Here is a 20942-nt window from a genome sequence, read left to right as displayed (position 1 = left end):
GACAAGCCCCTTCTTCCTCCTTTATGCTCATGAGCTCATGGCCCATGAGCTCATGAAGGAACGGAGTAGTAGCCCATGGTCAAGCTTCCTGCTCATCACATTGTAAATGTAAATGTGACTCAGCTCATAAATACCAGAGTCCTTGAGCTGTGCTTCTTCCCAGTGAAAATTAAAATGGAGGATATGTGAGGAGGGAATGTGTTGGAGGAAATAAAGCTAACAGTGAAGTAAAGTCTTACATACAGAACGGCTGTAAATCTTAAGAGCTCTGAACAGCCGAGCCCTTACTAATAAACAGGCAGAGTTGAAGAAGAGGATTATATATTAGGCTTGTATACGTTATTAATAATATATTCTGGGCATGACTACGGCTGGCTGGGGAAGAAAAATTCTGTTTCCTTAAACATGTAGGCTACGTCTACACTGGCATGATTTTCCGGAAATGCTTTTAACGGAAAAGTTTTCCGTTAAAAGCATTTTCGGAAAAGAGCGTCTAGATTGGCAGGACACTTTTCCACAAAAGCACTTTTTGCAGAAAAGCATCCGTGGCCAATCTAGACGCAGTTTTCCGCAAAAAAGCCCCGATCGCCATTTTCGCGATCGGGGCTTTTTTGCAGAAAAGAAATCTCTGCTGTCTACACTGGCCCTTTTGCCGAAAAGTCTTTCGGAAAAAGACTTTTGCCTGAACGGGAGCAGCATAGTATTTCCACAAAAGCACTGACAATCTTACATGAGATCGTCAGTGCTTTTGCGGAAATTCAAGAGGCCAGTGTAGACAGCTGACAAGTTTTTCCGCAAAAGCAGATGATTTTGCGGAAAAACTTGCCAGTCTAGACACAGCCCATGGAGTTTTCAAAATTTGGTTTCATTCTCATGCTAAATGAGTCCTTTTTGGGGCAGGGAGGAGCGTGGTTGAATAATTTTATAAAGAGAAACAGGACTGAGTGAACTTGTATAAGATGAATTGAAAATACTATTTATTTTGTTTATCTTTTTTTACAGTGCAAAGATTTGTAATAAAAATAATATAAAATGAGCACAGTACACTTTCGAGTATGTTGTAACTGAAATCAATATATTTGAAAATGCAGAAAAATATTTATGTTCATTTTAAATTCATGTTCTATTCTTGTTTAACAGTGCAATGAAAACTGTGATTAATCATGACAATGTTGTTAATCTGACTAATGTGTTTTGCGTAGCTCACATGCATTGTTATTCATTGATGGCCATAATATTTTTGTAAAAAAGAAAAGAGACCGTAGCCAATAGACCAGTTTCTTCAAAGTGTATCTGCTTCCCCCACCAGAAGGAAGAGCAGATTGAGTATCTGTGCTATTTTCCAAGCTGCCACATATATGATACATTATATCTACAGATGATTCTGGTAAATTGAGCAGAATCACAATAGAATTCTGTGAGCTGCTGAAAACCTCATGCCCGGGATGTTCACACCTGCCTATCAGAAAAGATTTGCAAAGCAGAGCTGTCCTGGACAAAATCAGTCACAAGGAGATGCAAATGTTTCAGCACCATTTTCCATTGCATTTATGAATTCTCTTCAACGGGGATTCAGCTCCCAAATCACTAAGGATCTTCTAGAAATTTTTTCATTGGCCCAATTAGGGAGATATTAGGCAAAATTCATCCTCACCACTGAAAGTTTCACCTTCCATCATCAACAGTGAAGCTAATGGTAGAGGCACTGGTGTAACTGAAGTCACAATTTTGTCCACTGTCTTTATATGTGCAGACTTTATCTATTATATATTTTAGAGAGTTTGTGCATTTGTCTGTGTGTCCATCCGTCTAAGTCCATTTGTTCAGGAACTCCTAAATGGCAAGAGCTAGGACCACCAAATTTGGAATGCAGCTTCCTCTTATCATAACTTAAAAGCAAGGTGAAGGGGTGGTTGTGCCAGGACAATGGGATGTGTGTGGATTGTGATTGTTTCACATCAAATGGTAAGGGGAGGATATGACAGCAGGGACAGTTATACTCATGAATGACCACAGTGGGCAGCGAGTGCCCTGCCTGGGGAACATCATCTGACTGGCAGCACAGTCCCCACCACCCAGGGCTGCCTACAAGGAGAAACCACCCACCACGCCGAGTGGCTCCCACCAGTCTGAGCTGGCCCTAGGGAGAAGCCAGAGGATGGCCTGCGCGCCCTCCTTGCTCTAGGCCAGCCACTGGAAAAACCTGGTAGGCAGGCCATGCATTCTTTAATCATCAGGAATTCTAGGAAACATGGTTCAAAACAGAACAGCCGAGCTCGTCTGGCTTCTGATTGCAGGGGTGTGAAATAACTGTGGCTTATGGAAGAGCTGAAATAAGAGAGTTATGAGTTAGTGAAGGATTTTTGAAAGGCAGTTGTTACACTGCTCAAATGAGCAGCCGGCAGCATTTTGCCTACTCCTTTGACCAAAGCCAGTGAGTTTATTTTTCATTTGTTTCTGTACATCTGTTTAAAATAAAGAGCTTTTGTTGGAAACCCATGTGTTCTAAGTTGACATCTTAACACCATGGAGACCACCCTTCTTCAAATCAAATCGTTTTAAAATATCTGAGTTTATACCCCCCTCATCTCCAGAAAAAAAAGAACTAATATGGAGATGATGGAAATGTGAACATTACACTCTGCAATGACTTCATTAGACTTAACATGTTGGATTAACATAGGTTGTAAGACACCATCATCCTTCCATGATGGTTTTGTATTGGTTGATATTTTGAACACATTCCTTACTCTTCTACATAAGGCATTTGTTTTTTTCTGCATGTGCATTTGTTAATCCATTACTTTTCAATATATTTTATTGCATTTGCTATGCATCAGCTAAAGGAGTCCACCTTTATTTGCAATGGAAGCTCATGATACTGCTTTGTATGAATAAGGGTAGAAGACCAGAGCATTTTTAATTATAGAGAGTTACTCAAATCAGGTGGCTAATGCAGGTTTGGTTTCTAGAACCCAAATTTTGAAGCTTATTCAAGTTAATTAACACCCCCTCCCCCCCAAAGCACATGGGGACTACTTGTGTGGGCAAGTGCTACTCAGCATGAGCAAAGTGTGCAGAATCCAGCCACCTATGATTAGTGCTCAGAGATGAAACCCCATAGAGATGAGTATAGCACAAAAGCCTTGAAAGATACGTTCTTTTGTGAATCAGTACTTTGAAGACCAAGAGATATACTATGCAGGTAGACAGAATTACTAGATAAAAGGCACCAAGTAAATCTATTATTCTATGTTGTAGTAACATCTAGGGTACGTCTAAACTACATCCCTCTTTCAAAAGAGAGACGTAGTCTAGACATAGCCCTAGAAGTCCCAATTGTGAAGACTCCACTATGCAAGAATATATACATACCCGTACAGTCCTGGGCTCCAATTCAGGAAAGCCAGTGGAGAGGTGCTTCAGTCCAGGATATATGTTCCAAAAGAGGTGGATTTAAGCTTGGAGATATGCGTAAGTGTTTTCCAGAATCAAGACCCGAACGAATATAAAATACCTTTGTAGTTAATATTCTGTTTTCTCAGTGTTTTATGCATAGCAAACAGTGGAGACTATTTATACAAGGAAAGCTAATAAACTTCAAAATCTTTCCACTGAGCATGCCCTAACAACTTTATCTTTTGGAACTGGGCTGTTGTGAATTATATTTATATGAGGTAGATTAAAAACGCCTTTGGGCAGAGATGCTGTCTTTCTGCTGGTTTTGTAAACTGATGGGTACACATACAGCACATAAAAACCAGTAATCTGAATGTTATTAAAAAATCAGGCTTCATTACACTTTGGCAAAATTCAGCTTTCAAAAGGCTGATCCCAATGTTAAAAAATGCTATCTGAAAAAAAAAAAAAAAAAAAAAAAAAGATCGAACATTAACTTCTGTTGGGTTGGGATGGAGGGTGCAGTGAATCTGATAGAGCAAAGTGCTAATTCTGATATTAAAAACCCTGAAATTCCTATAGTAGTTTTAAAATATCATAGAGGAGAAAGACCATCTTTACTGTAGCAAGCTGTGTACACTGCTTTTGAAAGTATCCAGCACAACATAAGTATATTGAATTCTGTGTCATTTCTTAAGTAACTGTTGGCACAAGGACAGGGTAATACTGTGCTATATTGTGTTAGAGAGCTGAGCTATCAAATTGAAATAGCTTGTATGGTATATTCAGTGTTGAAATACTAGTAATTCAGTACTAGACAGGGCCACTTTTCTCTGCATTGGGGTATAGATTGATATATAGTACTGTGTGCATTTGACCGTTTCTTCCGTTCAACTAATTTCTGGGAATGAACAAGGAAACCTTCCAGCTAAAATCCTGATCATTGCATACCCCCCAGAGCTGGCCACTTAAGCAACATTTTCCAGTGAGTAAGCCCTGGAACGGTTTTCCACATGCTGAATGGGGCTTCTCAGGACACGCTCGCCCCACATCTAGCCCTTATCAAATCTATGGCTGGTGTGAGAAAAGGTGCAATGGGTGGAAGATGTTTGGGGATAAGGGAGAGCATTCCAGGACTCATCCCCACTTACTCTGGTTGCTGGCAGTGACCTAGAGAGTTAGTTTTAGATCTCACTGTACCCACCTTCAGTGCTGACTCTCTGTGTCGTGGCTAGTTTGTTCCTGATACCTTTGTTACATCTACATGTTTCTCCATGCTCCATGACTAGGGTCTGCACCACAATATAATATTCTGCCTAGCATATGCTCCGAGGACAAAGTCCAAGATATACACCCTAACACACTGAAAGCCACCTTCTCCAAACAAGGCTATTCCACCAGAGAAGTAGACCACATCGTGGAATGGGGCAACCAAGAGAAACTGCTTCAACACAAAATAAAACCCCTTCAGCCCCAGATTTTTAGTTGTCACCCTCCATCCCACATTGGAACCCATACAGGGTATCAAACAACTACAACCCATACTCAGCGGGGAACCCAGCCTGAAAGAAATCTTTCCTGAACCCGCTTTTCTGGTTTTTAAACAACCCTCCCCTCCCCATTCTCTTCAAGCTCATCTTCAGAAGCAAGCTTCCCACAGACCAGGACACAGCAACTCAGAATGGCATCAGAACCTGCCAGAACAACAGATGCAAAATCCATGGACATAGCTGCATTGCTAGAATGAAGAATGCCTCACACTACACACCTTTCCAGATCCAAGGGTCTGACACATGCCTATCACTAAGTGTGGTGTACTACCTCCTGTCTACTAAATGTCCCACAACTATAAGGGTTAAACCAGACCATCACCACACTCTCAAATGAACTCACACAGAAAAATGATAAACAACAAAAATCCACTCTGTAGCTTGTGGATGAAGACTTTTCACAAAACAATCACTCTACAGCTGACCCTGTCAGTCCCCATCTTCAATGGCAACCTGTACCACACTTTCAAAAGATGAGTCTGGGCTATTATAGTCATAATTTTGCTAAACACTAAAAGTCATGATCTTAATAAATACATTGGATTTATGGTTCATTAAAATCTGCAACCTGCTTAATACCTGCCCCCTGTGCTTTTAGGCCGATAACTACAGGGTTATTAAATGGGCCTTTTCACCTTGAATGGCTTGTTAGAATATATGCTAGCTACTTATGCTAAGCTAGCTGTTTGATCTTGGAAGTAGCTATGACTCTCTGAGTCTCTTTGACAGACCTGAGGAAGAGCTCTGGCTTGAAAGCTTGTCTCTCTCACCTCATCAACAATGGATGGTCCAATAAAAACTATTATCTGACCCATCTTGTCACACTGCAGGGCAAACACGCAAGTTAGGCATGTCTGTTTATCTCACCTCTGAGCCCAAGAACAAATGCAGTTGGTCAGTGCTGTTCCTGACAGATTGCTAAAGTTGGTGGCAATGGTATTGTCCCTAAATAAGTGTATGTAAAAGTGTATGCAAATACCCTGCAGGTAGAGACTTAGTAGTCCAGCCAGACTAGCCCAGGCATGAAGTCTGAATAAAGTCTTCCAGTGATATTTTGCTTCAGGCTAGTACTGGTTATATGCTGTTGCTTTCTTTTCAAGCACTTTGCATCAGTGACATGCCCAGGATATAATCTGAATTTATGAATAGTTGTGTCCCATAAACTCTCTCATCTGGGGTACCTTTAGACTGTTTCACTGTGAAAACTATCACTCCTAGTCTGCTCTCACACAGCCTCCATCATAAAAGCTATTTCCAGTTATCTGAGAGTTGCAGCCAGCTACTCTTGAATTATACTACAGAACAGCATCACCAAACTTTCCCCAGAAATGTATGTCTTGTACTTCCAAGATCTCTCCTGGAAAATACATGCTCAGAGAGTTTCTCATTTTCTTAATAAAACTGATATGCAGAAATCCTGTTATCGTACATGGAGTTTCCCAAACACAGCCATTCAAACACACTGCTTTACACAAAACAATGAAACAAGTTTATTAACTACAAAATGATAGATTTTAAGTGAACACTAGTACCGAGGACTAAAAATCAGAATTGATTTCAGCACAGGAGTAAAACACAACCAATGCCTAATTTAAAATAGACTGAATTCAAAGCAAAGGTCTCTCTCTCACCATGGCTCACCAGTCCTGGTGGACTTGCTTTTAACCTGGCTCTCTCCCCCAAGCCAATTCTGCTTCCTTTGTTCTTCAGGTATCGTGGGTGCCGTGGGCAGAGAGAAAGGGGGGAATGTTTTGGGGTATCTCCCCTTCCTTCATGTGGTTCTTTCTCTTATTTGAGAACAACTTCCCGCTGAGGTTCAGGAGACACAAAAAGTCTGCATGGATGGGAGGAACCCCAAGCTGCTTCTTTTTAAGATGGAAATGTTTTACGCTTGTTCCTTTTTCCTGCCACTGAGTAGTCATTGAGCAGCATTTGACCTGTTTACACCTGGCTGAGGTGTTTGTCTTCTACCTTTGTGAAACTGGTTTGACTGCTCTCCAGACTCAGAGTATGTCTTCCTAACACTATACAAGCTGGAGGGGAAAATCCCACCTTTAAACATGACACAAAAACTTCACCCACGTAAAATTCATATTGTGTACATGGGCTTTTCATTTTTCAACCACACAGAGGCTATCTCTGATTTCTATACCAGGGTCCTACACTCTGTACAAACACATTGGAAGACAGAGTCCTTGGCCCAGTGAGCTAACTGTCTCAGAGTACCAGGGTGGGAAATCTAAGGCCCAGGGGCTGGATGCCACCCCTGGCTTGCCTGGATCTGGCCCCCTCAGGCTCAGGGCTCCCCCCCAACATTGGGGAGCCAGTGCTGGCACTCCAGCCCCCATGCTGTTCCCTGTGGCGCTGGCGCACACCAAATCTACTTGCCTGGGTCCCCCTAGGCTTTAGTGGGGAGTGTCTTTCTCCTTTCAATCAGGAGCCACATCAGTGAGGGTTTAGTTGCGGTTTTTTGCTTTTCATTTGTGTACAGCCCCTGACTGATTTTTCTGTGGGTCAGCAGCCCCTGATCCAAAAAAGGTTCCCTACCCCTGGTCTACACCATCGTCTTAGCCAATCCCCTTGCATGTGTTTTTTCCAACTCCCCTCTGCCCCTAACAGCCACACACTTCTCTACTATGTGCAAAGTTGCCCTTTGAAGCCATGTATGCCTAAAGAGCTAGGGGTATGGGCTAGAACCCATGCTATGTCTTAGCTCCAGCTGGAACCTGCCCAACTTCGCAGTGAGGATGCAGGTAAGATCACTTGGGTGCTGATGGGTCTTGTGTGCTCTTCCCACAATTCTCCACAAGGCTCAGACAGAGAAGATGTCCACGGCTGACTGGAAAAGAATCTTAGAATGTCTCAGCCTGCAGAACCCTGAAATATACCTCCAGACAAACACAGGGAAGTGCAGGAACAGTGAAGAGACAATCATGCGGGCGACGGGGCTTTCTGCAGGAACACTCATGCTCAGGCAAGGTTATCTAGTGCTTGTTGCGATATGTAAAATGAATACAGGTCTGGGATGGTGGTAAGGATTTCAGCCACAGCAAGCACTACCCGTGGACATGCTCTTTCCCTTCGTTTTTACAGCCTAGAGAAATAGATAAGCAGGCAGCTGCTCTACTTTGTGGTGTCTTTTGCTTATCCTCATTGGCGCTGTATAAAATATCTTCAGGGTTAAATTTCTTGTAATCTCTGTAACCTGTTGATTTAGAAAGTGTTGATTCTTTCTGTAAATAGTAATTAGGGGCGGGCATAATTGTATTTATTATTTGCTTATTAATATTCATTTTATGGGAGTTAACATTATTAAATAAGGCTGTAGGGAAAGTAGTGATAGACGTGTGAATTAACATACTAAAATAGATAAAAGGGTTTGACTAATGCCAGTTTGTTGCCACTCGGCCGTTGTGTTGAATGTCCGAGGTATACGTGCGTAGGTAATAAAGTGGTTCCGTTTACCCCATCCGCTCTTGGATCACCTATTTCTTCTCTAACAGTGCTAAGACTTGGCTGCTAGTCTTGCAGGGTCATTGTGTGGAACAGACATATCCAAACAGGCTATTGACAGTGCAAATTGAACCATATGTAAGTACAGCTGGGAAACACTGTCCACAGCCTTTCTCCACGCCCTCCTATAGTTAGATCCATTAAGGCATGCTGGGTATTTTGAAAATCCAAGCTATGATGAGTCAGTTCAGGGCTCATATTTCCATGTAATTTGCTTCCTTACATAAAATTCATCTTGGCTATTTCACAAATTTGCCAGGCCAGTAAAAATATTTAACACAGAAGAGCAGACCTCTATTGTTTGCACCATATGTGAAACATTAATATTTCTGTCCATTAGACTGCAACAAAGGCTGGAACAAGTATGGATTTAACTAATTGCATTATAATTTAAGCATTCATTCATTTCAAAGGTCAAGTGGAAGAACAATTTGTTCTGCTATGCTACTGATTTGGATGTGTCATCTTTTGTTGGCTACTGACATCAGCATATCTGCCTTTACAAGAGCATGAGGGCTTTGAAGAGGGACACAATAAGTGAGGAAAGGATCAGCTCACCCAACCTGCAGTGACTGAAATACTAAGAGAAAAATAAAGGGTTTTTTCTTATTTTGGACTAGTTTCTGCAAAATAAGGCATATCTTAAAATAAGGCATCTCTTACATTAAAGAGATACCGCTTATACAAGCCCATTGATATTAAAGTGTCATATCTTCTACTGACAAATAATGTCTATAATAACTAATTTAAAGAAGTTATTCCCCAAAATAAGATTCTTTTTATTTAAATGTGTAGATTTTATCAACACTTCTGCTGCACTTTGTATGTGGTGTCTTGGGCATCTGTCTGACTGCATTCATCTAACCATGGTGTTCCATAGTCCCTTCATCTACCCATGCCTCTGTTTCTCCATCTGTGAAACAGGTAAGAGCTGAGTGATACTACTTTATAGCCAGCTACCTTGCTGAACAGATGTATGAAGATCATGAAGCAAGCAGGAAGACCCTTATCACAGTCTGAAAAAGTGAAATTAGTCAATTGCAAAAGAAAATTAATGTTGAGGACTCATGAAAACAACATCTAGGGAAATGAACATTATTTCAATGGCTGTCTTTACATATTGTGTTCCATGCACATGCACTTTCATTGATTGAAGTCTCTGTACCGAAATTCACCTGTGCAGCAAATGAGCCCATAAACCTACATGATGAATTTTCAGGCTTGTTTTACTATTTAATAAATTGGCTTTATGCCCTAATAAATTACTGTACTCAGCCAATTCAGTATAATTGCCATTTTGACCACATGTGTGCCCCATATGTGAAGGCAGAATGAAGGATCCATCCTTTCTTTCCACTACAGTAGGTAATAGTATGTCAAGATGATGTAAACACGATGCCAATATTAATCAGCATTGTTGCACCATTCAAAGGATTTATTAGAAGTGAAACACACTTTCCACATATACATGCGGCATTTGATCACACATTATAGTCAACATTACAAAGCAATTTATTATTCATGCACAAATATGTTTTGAGTTGGGTCCAAAAATACAAGTTCTTTGCCTCCCAGCCATAGTAGAACCATGACCGAGCTTTTGCTGCCTAATCATGTTTGTACAAGTGTAACCTGGGGGGAATTTAGCAGTTACTCACTGTAGTGCCTAAGCAGAGACTAGTGTACCCAGAGGACAAGTTTTCAGAACGGTTCCAGCAGCAGGTAGGGCAATGCATTCTGGGACATCCTGTCATATGGAGCACAGGAGAGGCACCTGAATCATGCAAAAATACTGCACACAGAACCAATGATAGGATGTGTCACTGGTTACAGTAAACCAGTTGCTTACCTGGATAGGGGAAATGCTGCTCTCTGCCAAGGTTTCTAACTGAATATGCATTCAGGAAATGTGCCACAACTCATGTGGGCCTCTCCAAACCAGATCAAAGCCAGTTCAAGTAACAACAGCAAAGTTGTGCCAGTAGGGGTGACAGTACAGGTTAGCTCCTTGGATATGTGACCAGGGTCTTCAGCAGAGTTCTACTCAGAAGCCTACCCCATGACAGCTTTTGAGGCCATGGTTATACTGCTATTATTACACTGACTAGCTGAATTAAAGCTAGTTCTGGGTGTGCCTATACAAGCAGCAATTGTACCTCCTGACTGCAATGTGAACAATTGCAGTATAAAAGCTATGACACATGTGGAGACAACCCATAGTCTGAACTTGCCATGGCAATGACTAATTACAAGCTTGGAGCCTTACAGTCAGATCCACACAGATAGACTCCTACAAAAAGAATTGCATTGATATCAGGGCAGCTCTTCCTGAGCACAAGGAATCACCTGTGTGGATCAAATGGCAGGGTGGGGGACTTAATTAAAGGTTGTAACTTGGACAAGAGCTAAGAGGCAGCTGTTAGCAGCAATTCACAGCCACTTTGGGCTTGATGAACTGACATACATCATTGAATAAACACCAGATTTTATCAAAGATGCTCTTCAGCCGAGTAATTTTATCCATCAGTGGTTATATACAAGGACTGATTTAGAAAATAGATCCTAACATCTCAGAAGCCAACCCTTTTACTAAATGGAAAATCTTTGCTTGGTTTTCATTGAAACCATCAGTTTGAATTAAAATCACAGATGTAATGGAGGAAAAATCAGCATCTGATCAAGGGGGGAAAGGGAACTTTGTATGATCTATTAAGCACGGGCTAATTGAAATGGAAAAATGGAACCTCAAAGGATAGAGTTGGCATGTAAAGAGAGGTTACTGCCTCGCTCTCCAGTAGATCACACTGCTCAAAAGAGGTGATGTAATAGTTTCTACTAAAACTGGTAGAACACCAACATATATTTTCTGAAACATAAGTTCAAAGATATACATTCTTGACACAACATAATTTTCCCATGGAACTGACACATGAACTGCATGGTGAACCTCTGTAGTCCTTAAGTGGGACAAAGTATTTTTTCAGTTATTTTGCAAAATCTTCCCGTTCCTTATGATAATATTCTTCATTATTTCTCTTCACTTGACATCTGAAATGCATTAAAAACAGCTCAAATTGGGACAGATAAATGCAACAAAACTACTGGATTTCAATATTTTGATCTCAAAACTTTCACAAGCAAATGCGACTATATGTTTACATACCAAACAAATTTACATACAGGAGAAGTTTTCCTCTTAGGTCTGTTTATGAACATTACATGTGAAGGTTTGTTATATAGTTTAGGTTAGCACTCAACTTGCTACTTAGCAACGTATATTTGTGGGAAGGAGGGGTTTGTCTTTCTCTGATTTGAAATGGAAACCAGAATGTGCGTGACATTTTTCCGTATACAAACAACTATGCCAAAAGACATCTATAATACAAAAAATAACACAACTGGGAAAATGTAAACAAGGATAATAGTTATTTCCCCACACCCAATTCAAATGCACATCCTACAAGTACAAAGTAAATTTTCTTTCCAAAGAATCTCCATCTCCCATTTAAAACTCTTTTATTTTATTAAATAGCTTGGTTCTTTTTTCACTCAGGGGTCAATTCACTCCATCAGCAATTATGTGCCTTGCCCTTAACATAATGAGTTATGTTGTTTCTGATAGGTTGTTATGAAACAATAATCTGGCATGATATATGATGAGACTTTTGCTATATATGTCATTATGAGATTTAAAGTAAAAACAAGAAAGGATATAGTGAATATCAAAGCAGTAACTTTGTATGTTTGACATGATAAAACTTCCAAAAAGTTTATTTTCCTTCTAATAAAAATTTGTGATTCAAGCAACCTGTGCACTTCAGAAGGGTAAAATCGTAAGTAGTATGATGAGATATAGTCATTAGGAATGGACCCTAGTACTATAAAATGATTCTTGCAACTGGATCAGAAAACTGAAGTGGAATTTTATTTATCCATAGACATACAGAGCAAGTAAACAAATTCCTCAGACTCCAAGGCTATGTCTAGATTGGCATGATTTTCCGGAAATGCTTTTAACGGAAAAGTTTTCTGTTAAAAGCATTTTCGGAACAGAGCATCTGGGTTGGCACAGACGCTTTTCCGCAAAAGCACTTTTTGCGGAAAAGCGTCCGTGCCAATCTAGATGCGCTTTTCTGCAAAAAAGCCCCGATCGCCATTTTCGCGATCGGGGCTTTTTTGCGGAAAACAAATCTGAGCTGTCTACACTGACCCTTTTGCACAAAAGTTTTGTGCAAAAGGACTTTTGCCCAAACGGGAGCAGCATAGTATTTCTGCAAGAACACTGACAATCTTACATGAGATCGTCAGCGCTTTTGCGGAAATTCAAGCAGCCAGTATAGACAGCTGGCAAGTTTTTCCGGAAAAGCGGCTGATTTTCTGGAAAAGCTGGCCAGTCTAGACACAGCCCAAAGGTAAGCCAAAAAGGCTTAGGTTCTGGAAGTGGGAGAGAGTGCAACTAGTGCTACCTCTGCTGACAGAAGCAGAAGCAGTTTTATAGCTGAACATAGAACAGTGCTATGATCCACTAACAAAAGCTAATGCTCCTCTTTTCCTGAAATATGCAGATCTATGATATTTGCAAAACTTCTATCAAAAAAAGAGAAAATTAATTAATTAACATTAAAAAGTTGAAATGTTTTATTTTGACATTTTAAACAAGATTTATTTCAATTCAAAATAACTTTTCATTTTGAAATTGTTTTCCATTTTACTGTCAATTATTTTAAAAAATGCTCAAAGTTGAAACAAAATGTTTTGTTTGACCAAAAATGAATATTTTTTTCCCAATTTTGGGGAACTGCCAGCAAACCCAAATACTTGATATTGCAATATCTTTGTCCTGGGCTGCCACTGGCTGCGTAAAGCACATGCTCATTTTGTCAGCAGCAGCAACTATATAATGTAATGTGACCTCACTGAGAATGTCATTAGATGTTTACTATACAAGATGCCCTTTCCCATCCTGGTTTCCTTCCTGAGATCTGATCCATTATGATGTAACCAAACAAGCCAATTACAGAAATAAAAGTCTTAGGCTTGGCAAATTCGGTAACAGGGCAAATTCCAAGTCCCTAAAGTAAGATTCTGGCTCCACGGAAGTCAGTGGTAAAACTCCCGTTGACTCTATAGAGCTTGGATTTCACCCCTCAGCTGGGAGGCAGAAATCAGAAGTGTGAAATAGTTCAGACTAACCAGAAAAGTTGAAGATACATTATTGTTCTCTTGCATGGCTTACTAGAAAGTGAAGAGTCACTCCGGTGAAACACTGAATCCCAGCTATCTCCCCCAGGAAAGGGAGCCCACTGAAAAATCAGGTCTCCTGTTTTACATCATATGCTAGATGACGGGGGTGTCACATTAAAAGTATCGGATCTGAGGCCACTTCAGACTGCAAGATAATTCAAAAGAAAGAAAGAGAGCTCCGAAGTCAACATTTGAATAGTGATAAGAAGTTGGGTACTTCAAAGCTCATCCAGCTTCAGAAAGGATGTTTACAAATTAAGGTTAATAAGGTCAAGAACTCCTACTAGGAAAAAATATGTAGGTTTTGTTATTATCCAAATAAGAGAAGCATTCCTGCTATGCTTCTAAAGACACACAATGCTCCTCTTTTTGATCACTTATGTAAAATTAACTTAGATATGCTCCGCTTCAGTCCTCTCATGATGGAGCATAAGAAATTTACCAATACATTTATTTAAGAAAATGTGTGTTAAATGATGAAAGATATCGTGTATCCTCTGCAACTCCAACAGTATTTTAGCTGGATTTGGCTACGTGCTTATTCACAATACTAGTGACTCTAACAGAGGAATCCAATTTGGAAAATTACTAATTATAGTACAAGCTTTAAAGACTAACAAGATGGTTTATTAGATGATGAGCTTTCGTGGGCCAGACCCACTTCCTCAGATCTTGGTATATATGGTTGTGACTATTTTCTTCCACTATTTGATCTGAGGAAGTGGGTCTGGCCCACGAAAGCTCATCATCTAATAAACCATCTTGTTAGTCTTTAAAGTGCTACATTGTCCTGCATTTTGCTTCAGCTACCCCAGACTAACATGGCTACATTTCTATCACTATAGTACAAGCTTTGTTATCCGTCACTCTGTTAACCAGAAAAAACTGTTAACCAGCATTGCTCACAGCTGGTTAACAAAGTTTGAATTTAACAGAGTGCCGGATAGGCTGCTGGTTCCACTCCTGGGCCTGGAATGGAGCCGGCAAGGGCTGCTTTGTTATCCAGCACATTCCGTTAACCGGCAATTGCCATTTCCTCTAACAAAGCTTTCATTGTATATATTTTTCTCCATGTCATACATTCTGAGTGTTTTTATGTGGTTTGTCCATTGACAAAGTTTTCAAAAACTTTACATCATACACAAATAAAATACGCCTGGATGTGAAAATACATGGCTTAATTTAGTATATTTGTGTTTTCTCATCTCCAGTGTTAAAGGTGATAATATGCTGGCTTCTAAATTATTTCTGACATATACAAAAAACTATTGATTTTTCAAGGGCAGAAGTAACTATTGCGATCATCTAGTCTGACATCCTGTGTAACACAATCTATATGACTTCCCTGAATGAATCCCTGCTTCAAGTCTAGCAGCTATGGTTGAACTACAGTGTATCGCTTTAGAAAAATACCCAATCTTGATTTTAGAATTTCCAGTACTGGAGAATTCATCACTAAATCAGAGGTTCATTTAACTGCACATCCAGGAATGTAATCTATGCCATCAAATGCCAGAAATGCCCCACTACAAAATATATTGAACAAACTGGACAGTCCCTATGGGAAAGAATGAATGGACATAAATCAGATATCCATAAAGGGAACATACAAAAACCTATTGGGGAACACTTCAATCTGCCTGGGCATTCATTAACAGATCTTCAAGTGGCTGTTCTATTACAGACCAATTCCACAAGCCAAAAACACAAGGAAGGAGTAGAACTACAATTCATTCACAAAAAGTTTGATACTCATGCTAACGATTTAAATAAAGATACCGGATTATCAATCTACCAAACCATGAAGGTGCCAATGGTTCTTTGTCTGTATAGTATCTGGTGTTAGTACTCTTCCTCTCTAATTGCCTAATGGTTCTTATCTGCCTCTTTTGAATATCCAGTCTTTAGGTGCTTATGGACTATTTGTTTTTCCTGTTACATTCCAGTTCCGTTTTCCCCTTGATATTTTTATACCCACTGCCTCTTCTTGTCGTCCCTCTCTCCCCGCCTCCCCCCCCCCCCCCCCATTTCCCCTATTTATTTTAGTTCTGGATATACAACGCTCCAGTCATCTGAAGAAGTGGGCTGTGCCCATGAAAGCTCATGATACCATCTACATGTTTTGGTAGTCTTTAAAATGCTACCAGACTATTTGTTGTTTTTTAGGTTTATTTTGAGACCTATCCACCATCTTTTAATCCATTTAATGTGTCATGCTCATTTTATATGATTCTACATTTTTTAAATTAAAATGCTGCACAGCATTGAGCAAATGCCTTTCCAAAGTCTAAATATGTTACATCAACATTAATTATATAACCCTGCTTTAATTCTTTATTAATTGGGTCCCATACTAGTTGCTCCATTATCCTTCCAGGAGCAATGTCAGACTAACAGGCCTATAATTACCCTGTTTTAAACTTTACAACATTAGCTTTCTTCCAGTCTTCTGAATCTTCCCCCATGCTCCAAGACTTATTGAAAAAACAACATTAACAGTCCAGCAACTCCTCAGCAAGCTCTTTTAACACTCTTTGATGCTAGTTATCCAGCTTTGCTGAATTAAAAATGTTTATCTTTATTAGATGCTTTAACATCCTTCTGAGATTAATGAAAAGGAAAGTTTACTAGCATGTGATATGACTACATCATCTGTTTTTCACAAATACAGAACAAATATTTACTCGATACTTCTACCATTTGTAATTAATATTAATAATTATATTTCCATCTAGTAATGGAAAATAACTTTTTTATTGTTGTTTCTATTATACTTAATAAAACCTCCTTCTTAATGTCCTTAATTGAACATTCTCTGAGTGGCAGGAGACACTCAACATTCTGCAGGATTAGTCCATAGTCATCTGTATTCCCCCAGTAACATGAATGAGTCATATAGCTAATTCACTATCTTGTTTCATACAGTTATTCCTAATCAATTTGCCTATATCTGTGGCCTAATCCTAAAGTCATGAAATTGACTGATACATTCCCATTGTCTTCAATGATCTTTGGATCTGACCTTTTATACATACATATATCATACTTAGTAACATTAATTGCAGTTATACATACTAGTTAAGGAAAGAAAACTACTGAAAATTTAAGACCACACTCTGCATGCAAAGAAAACAAAAGAAAAGCCTTTGGAAAATATTTTCAGGACCGTAAGTCCTACTTTCAAAAGTGACAGGTATTTAAGATGCTAAATCTCTCTTGAAAACAGGATGTAAGGACTCTTGAAAATAATTTTCCTTTGGCTTAATCTTCTAAAAACAAAGATTTGTGTTGTTCAATCCTACTACATTAATAGTAACAGGACTCCTACAAAGACTAATGGCCGGATTCAAAATACAGGCAGTCCCCGGGTTACGTACAAGATAGGGACTGTAGGTTTGTTCTTAAGTTGAATCTGTATGTAAGTCGGAACTGGCGTCCAGATTCAGCCGCTGCTGAAACTGACCACCAGTTCTGACTTACATACAGATTCAACTTAAGAACCCCAAGCGTCCCCAAGTCAGCTGCTGCTGAAACTGATCAGCGGCTGATTCCAGGAAGCCTGGGGCAGAGCAACTCTGCCTCGGGCTTCCTGTAGTCAGTGCTGGTCAGTTTCAGCAGCGGCTGACTTGGGGATGCCTGGGGCAGAGCAGCTGGGGTGCTGCTGGGTTGCTCCAGTAGCGCCGCTCCTCGCTCCTTGGCGCTACTGGACCAACCCAGCAGCACCCAAGCTGCTCTGCCCCAGGCGTCCTGATTCAGCCACTGCTGAAACTGACCAGCAGCGGCTGAATCAGGTCCTGGGGCAGAGCAGCTGGGGTGCTGCCGGGATGGTCCAGTAGTGCACAGAGCGGCGCTGCAGGACCAATCGGCAGTGCCCCAGCTGCTCTGCCCCAGGGTCCACAACAAAAGCCTGGTCTGCTGGGGGGGGGGGGCACACTAGCTGCACCCCCTCCCCAGCAGACCAGGGACACGGGGAGCAGAGCCGCAGCGGCAGCGGGGTGCCGCGCCTCTGAGGCTTTTCTCTGGCAAAGCCTCAGAGGCGCGGGACCCCGCCGCGGCTGCGGCTTCAGTCCTGGTGCCCCTGGTCTGCTGGAGACAGTCCCCAGCAGACCACAGGCACCGGGAGCGAAGCCGCAGCAGCGGCGGGTTCCCGCACTTCTGAGGCTTTGCTCTGGCAAAGCCTCAGAAGCACGGGAACCCGCCGCTGCTGCGGCTTCAGTCGGTGCCCCTGGTCTGCTGGAGACGGTCCCCAGCAGACCAGGGGCACCGGGAGCAGCTTACGAACGGGGCTTTCTCGCCCCGGAGCTCGCAGGCAGCCATCCGCCACCTCGACCTCTGGGGTGAGAAAGCCCCGTTCGTAAGTGCGGATCCGACGTAAGTCGGATCCGCGTAAGTCGGGGACTGCCTGTACAGCAAATAACTGTTTTAGTAAATTAATAAATTACTATTCTATTATCACAAACTGGTCAAAATCCTGCAGCCCCCCATTGAGTGACTGAGAGTTTAATGTGGGTGAACAAGGAGTGAGCCCGGAAGTACTGTCAGGTTTGGATCTAGAAAGTAGTGACTCTCATACTAGAATTAAAACCTTGCTAAGAGGTTCCCACCGCGTGATGTAGACTACAGACCTCACAGCAAGTGACAGCTTGACTTCATCACTCTTTCATTTATTGTTTGCCAAGTAGGCTTCCAAGACTACCCGGGTTTACCTAGGCCTCATGAGAGGGCCTCAGGGGCAGTTGGTCTCAGCCTGGGGACTGTGTTTATGTAGTAATTATAGCCAGGCTAGCTCATTGAGTTTTTCCAATTAATCACATGGGAAGTTTGTTTGTTTTCTTGTGTTAGGGAATAGGAAGGTTTGCCCTTTCCCAAACGGTGAGGAAATAAAAAGGACAGGTATTCCTCAGCCACAAGCTGAAAATTATTATGCACAGATGAGGGCTTAAAATGGAGGGGTGGGGGCAGGTCCCTGCTCTACAATAAAAAAGTGAGGTTTTTCATTTAATAATACTTTTCTTTCAGCAGCTCTCAAAGCACTTTGCAAAGGTCAGTATTGTTATCCCCATATTATTTAAGGGGAAAGTGTCTCACCTAGAATCATGCAGCAGGCCATGGGCAAAGCTGTGAACCCAAGTCTCTGAAATCCCTGTCCTGTGCACTACTCACTAGGTCGTTCTGCCTCCTGGCATCAGGTAAAGACTGACAGCTTGTAAAAGAGCTGCACCCACCGATGGCTGCCACAAGTGAGGGAAGAGAGGACAAACCCAGTTCACAGAAATCCTATCGGCAAGGGCTAAGGAATTGTTTGTTGTTGTTCCTCTGAGTCTCTGCAAGGCCAGCTAGTGCAGCAGATAGCAATGTAAGCTGTTGCCAGTTTAAAGGCTGGACATGCCCTAAATCCACAAGTCGCACCCTTTCAAAGGCATTGCATGAGTCAGTCTATTGACCAGTGTTTTCCTTCTGGCCCGATGCTTGTGGGAAGCTTTTCCCAACCTCCTTAGCACAGACTAAGCAGGAATAGCCTGTATTCTCATCTACTGGAATGGTAGCATTTTTTTCTTGCCTGTTTACTCAGTGCCACACTTTTGTCCTATACTGAATTCAGTCTGTTTTTTAAATGAGAGAGAAAGCTTCTTTGAACATGAAGGACTCTTAATTTTGTATAGTAATGCTAAGGCACACATTCTAGGACAGTGGTCTCCAACCTTTTTACACCCAAGATCATTTTTTAAATGACAGAACAAGCCAAGATCTACTGCCCTGCCCCTTCCTTGAAGCCCCGCCCTCTCTGTTCTCCTCCTCTCCATCACTTGCTATCCCCAACCCATCCCTGCTTTTTTTCCCCCCCCAATTCTTCTGTAGGAAGTTTTTCCAACATTTGGCCTTTCTAGACTTGACCAAATGTCAGAAAAACCCCTTCTTTTGGAAACCCCCCTATTCCTCATGAAAAGAGGAACATAGGGGTGACTGAAAGATCATGTTTGCTCTTCCACTAAAAAAAGTGGAAGAACAAACACATCCCTGGATGCAGAAGAGTTTTTCTGGGGTATCTCCGGAATCCTGAAAAACTCCTGCAGCCTAGACGTACCCTCACTGGGTTGAGACAGGATATGTAGTCTCCGGGGTGGGAATGAGGGATTTGGGTGTGGGAAGGGTTGAGAGGTGCAAGCTTTGGGAAGAAATCTGGATGCAGGAGGAAGTGGATAAGGGAACGCTGGCTTGGGGAGGGAGTTCCAGGCTGGGCATTGTTGGAGTCAGATGTAAGCCACAGACTTCTGGATGTGAGGGTTCAGGAATTTGGGTTGGGGGATGTGAGGGGCTCAGGGCAGGGGGTTCCAGTGTACGATAGGCTGAGATGTAGGGTCTGGGGGAAAGGGGAATGCAGGAGTGTCATGATGCTGTGGCCAGATGGGGGCTTGGCCCCAATTGGGGATTTGTTGGCCAGGCTTCATTTTCAAATAAAATACTATGTCAAACACCAAAAATTTCTGCATTGTCTTTATTTCTGAGAAGGGCAGGGAACCTGTTTGGACAGGGTGCCAGTGGGGACAGGTTTCTGCAGCTGGGGATGGGAGAAGGGACAGGGTGCTGGGAGGGCAGGGGACAGGGTACCAGTGGAGACAGGGTTCTGAGGCTGGGGACTGGGGAGAGGGGGGAGTGGGGGCCGAGTCCCCTGCTATTGCTTCCTCCCAGGATTCTCCCCCCTCCACCCGCCTCAAGGAAACTCGGTGCGTGCTGACCCTCCCCCCTCCCGTGGCGCAGCCAACCCCTGCGGGTGCCTGCCCCGGGCCAAACCCCAGGCCGACCCCCACTCCCGCGGCGCAGGGAAACCCCTGCGCTAGACTCACCCCACCGGTGCCGGTGGTGACCACGGTTCTAGGAGCTGTGTGGGCAAAACTTCTGTTTGGAGCACACAAGTCTAGGGTGCATGAGCATAAGTGCTTACATGCAGAAAGCTACAACTTGTGGACATGCATCTGGTATTCTGTGTACTTGAGATGATGATTGTAATGGGAGGACATAGATACAAAGAGCCACATTTTAAGCAGCAACTAAAAACTCCCTAACCAGGAATGTGTATAAAGCCCCTACGGCAACACATCCTGGTCCTTTCTGGTAACTGTGGAGGACCAAAATGCAGGACAATGTAGCACTTTAAAGACTAACAAGATGGTTTATTAGATGATGAGCTTTCGTGGGCCCAAGAACTTTCCATGTTGACTACAGGAACTCTACCTG

The 20942-nt window shown here is 42.0% G+C and overlaps 1 long non-coding RNA gene across 2 annotated transcripts in view; it reads right to left on the bottom strand.

Moving 5' to 3' along the window:
* Positions 1-3533, bottom strand: part of LOC142826695 (uncharacterized) — a 146075-nt gene extending 142542 nt beyond the window's left edge. For both annotated transcript variants that reach the window (XR_012900897.1, XR_012900898.1), the window contains exon 1: positions 3376-3533. This is a non-coding gene — a long non-coding RNA (uncharacterized LOC142826695). The remainder of the gene's footprint in view (positions 1-3375) is intronic.
* Positions 3534-20942: the final 17409 nt, after the last annotated feature.

This window comes from Pelodiscus sinensis, chromosome 2 (assembly GCF_049634645.1).
Source record: "Pelodiscus sinensis isolate JC-2024 chromosome 2, ASM4963464v1, whole genome shotgun sequence".
NCBI classification, from domain to species: domain Eukaryota; kingdom Metazoa; phylum Chordata; order Testudines; family Trionychidae; genus Pelodiscus; species Pelodiscus sinensis.
This window is presented reverse-complemented; position numbering and strand designations above follow the sequence as displayed.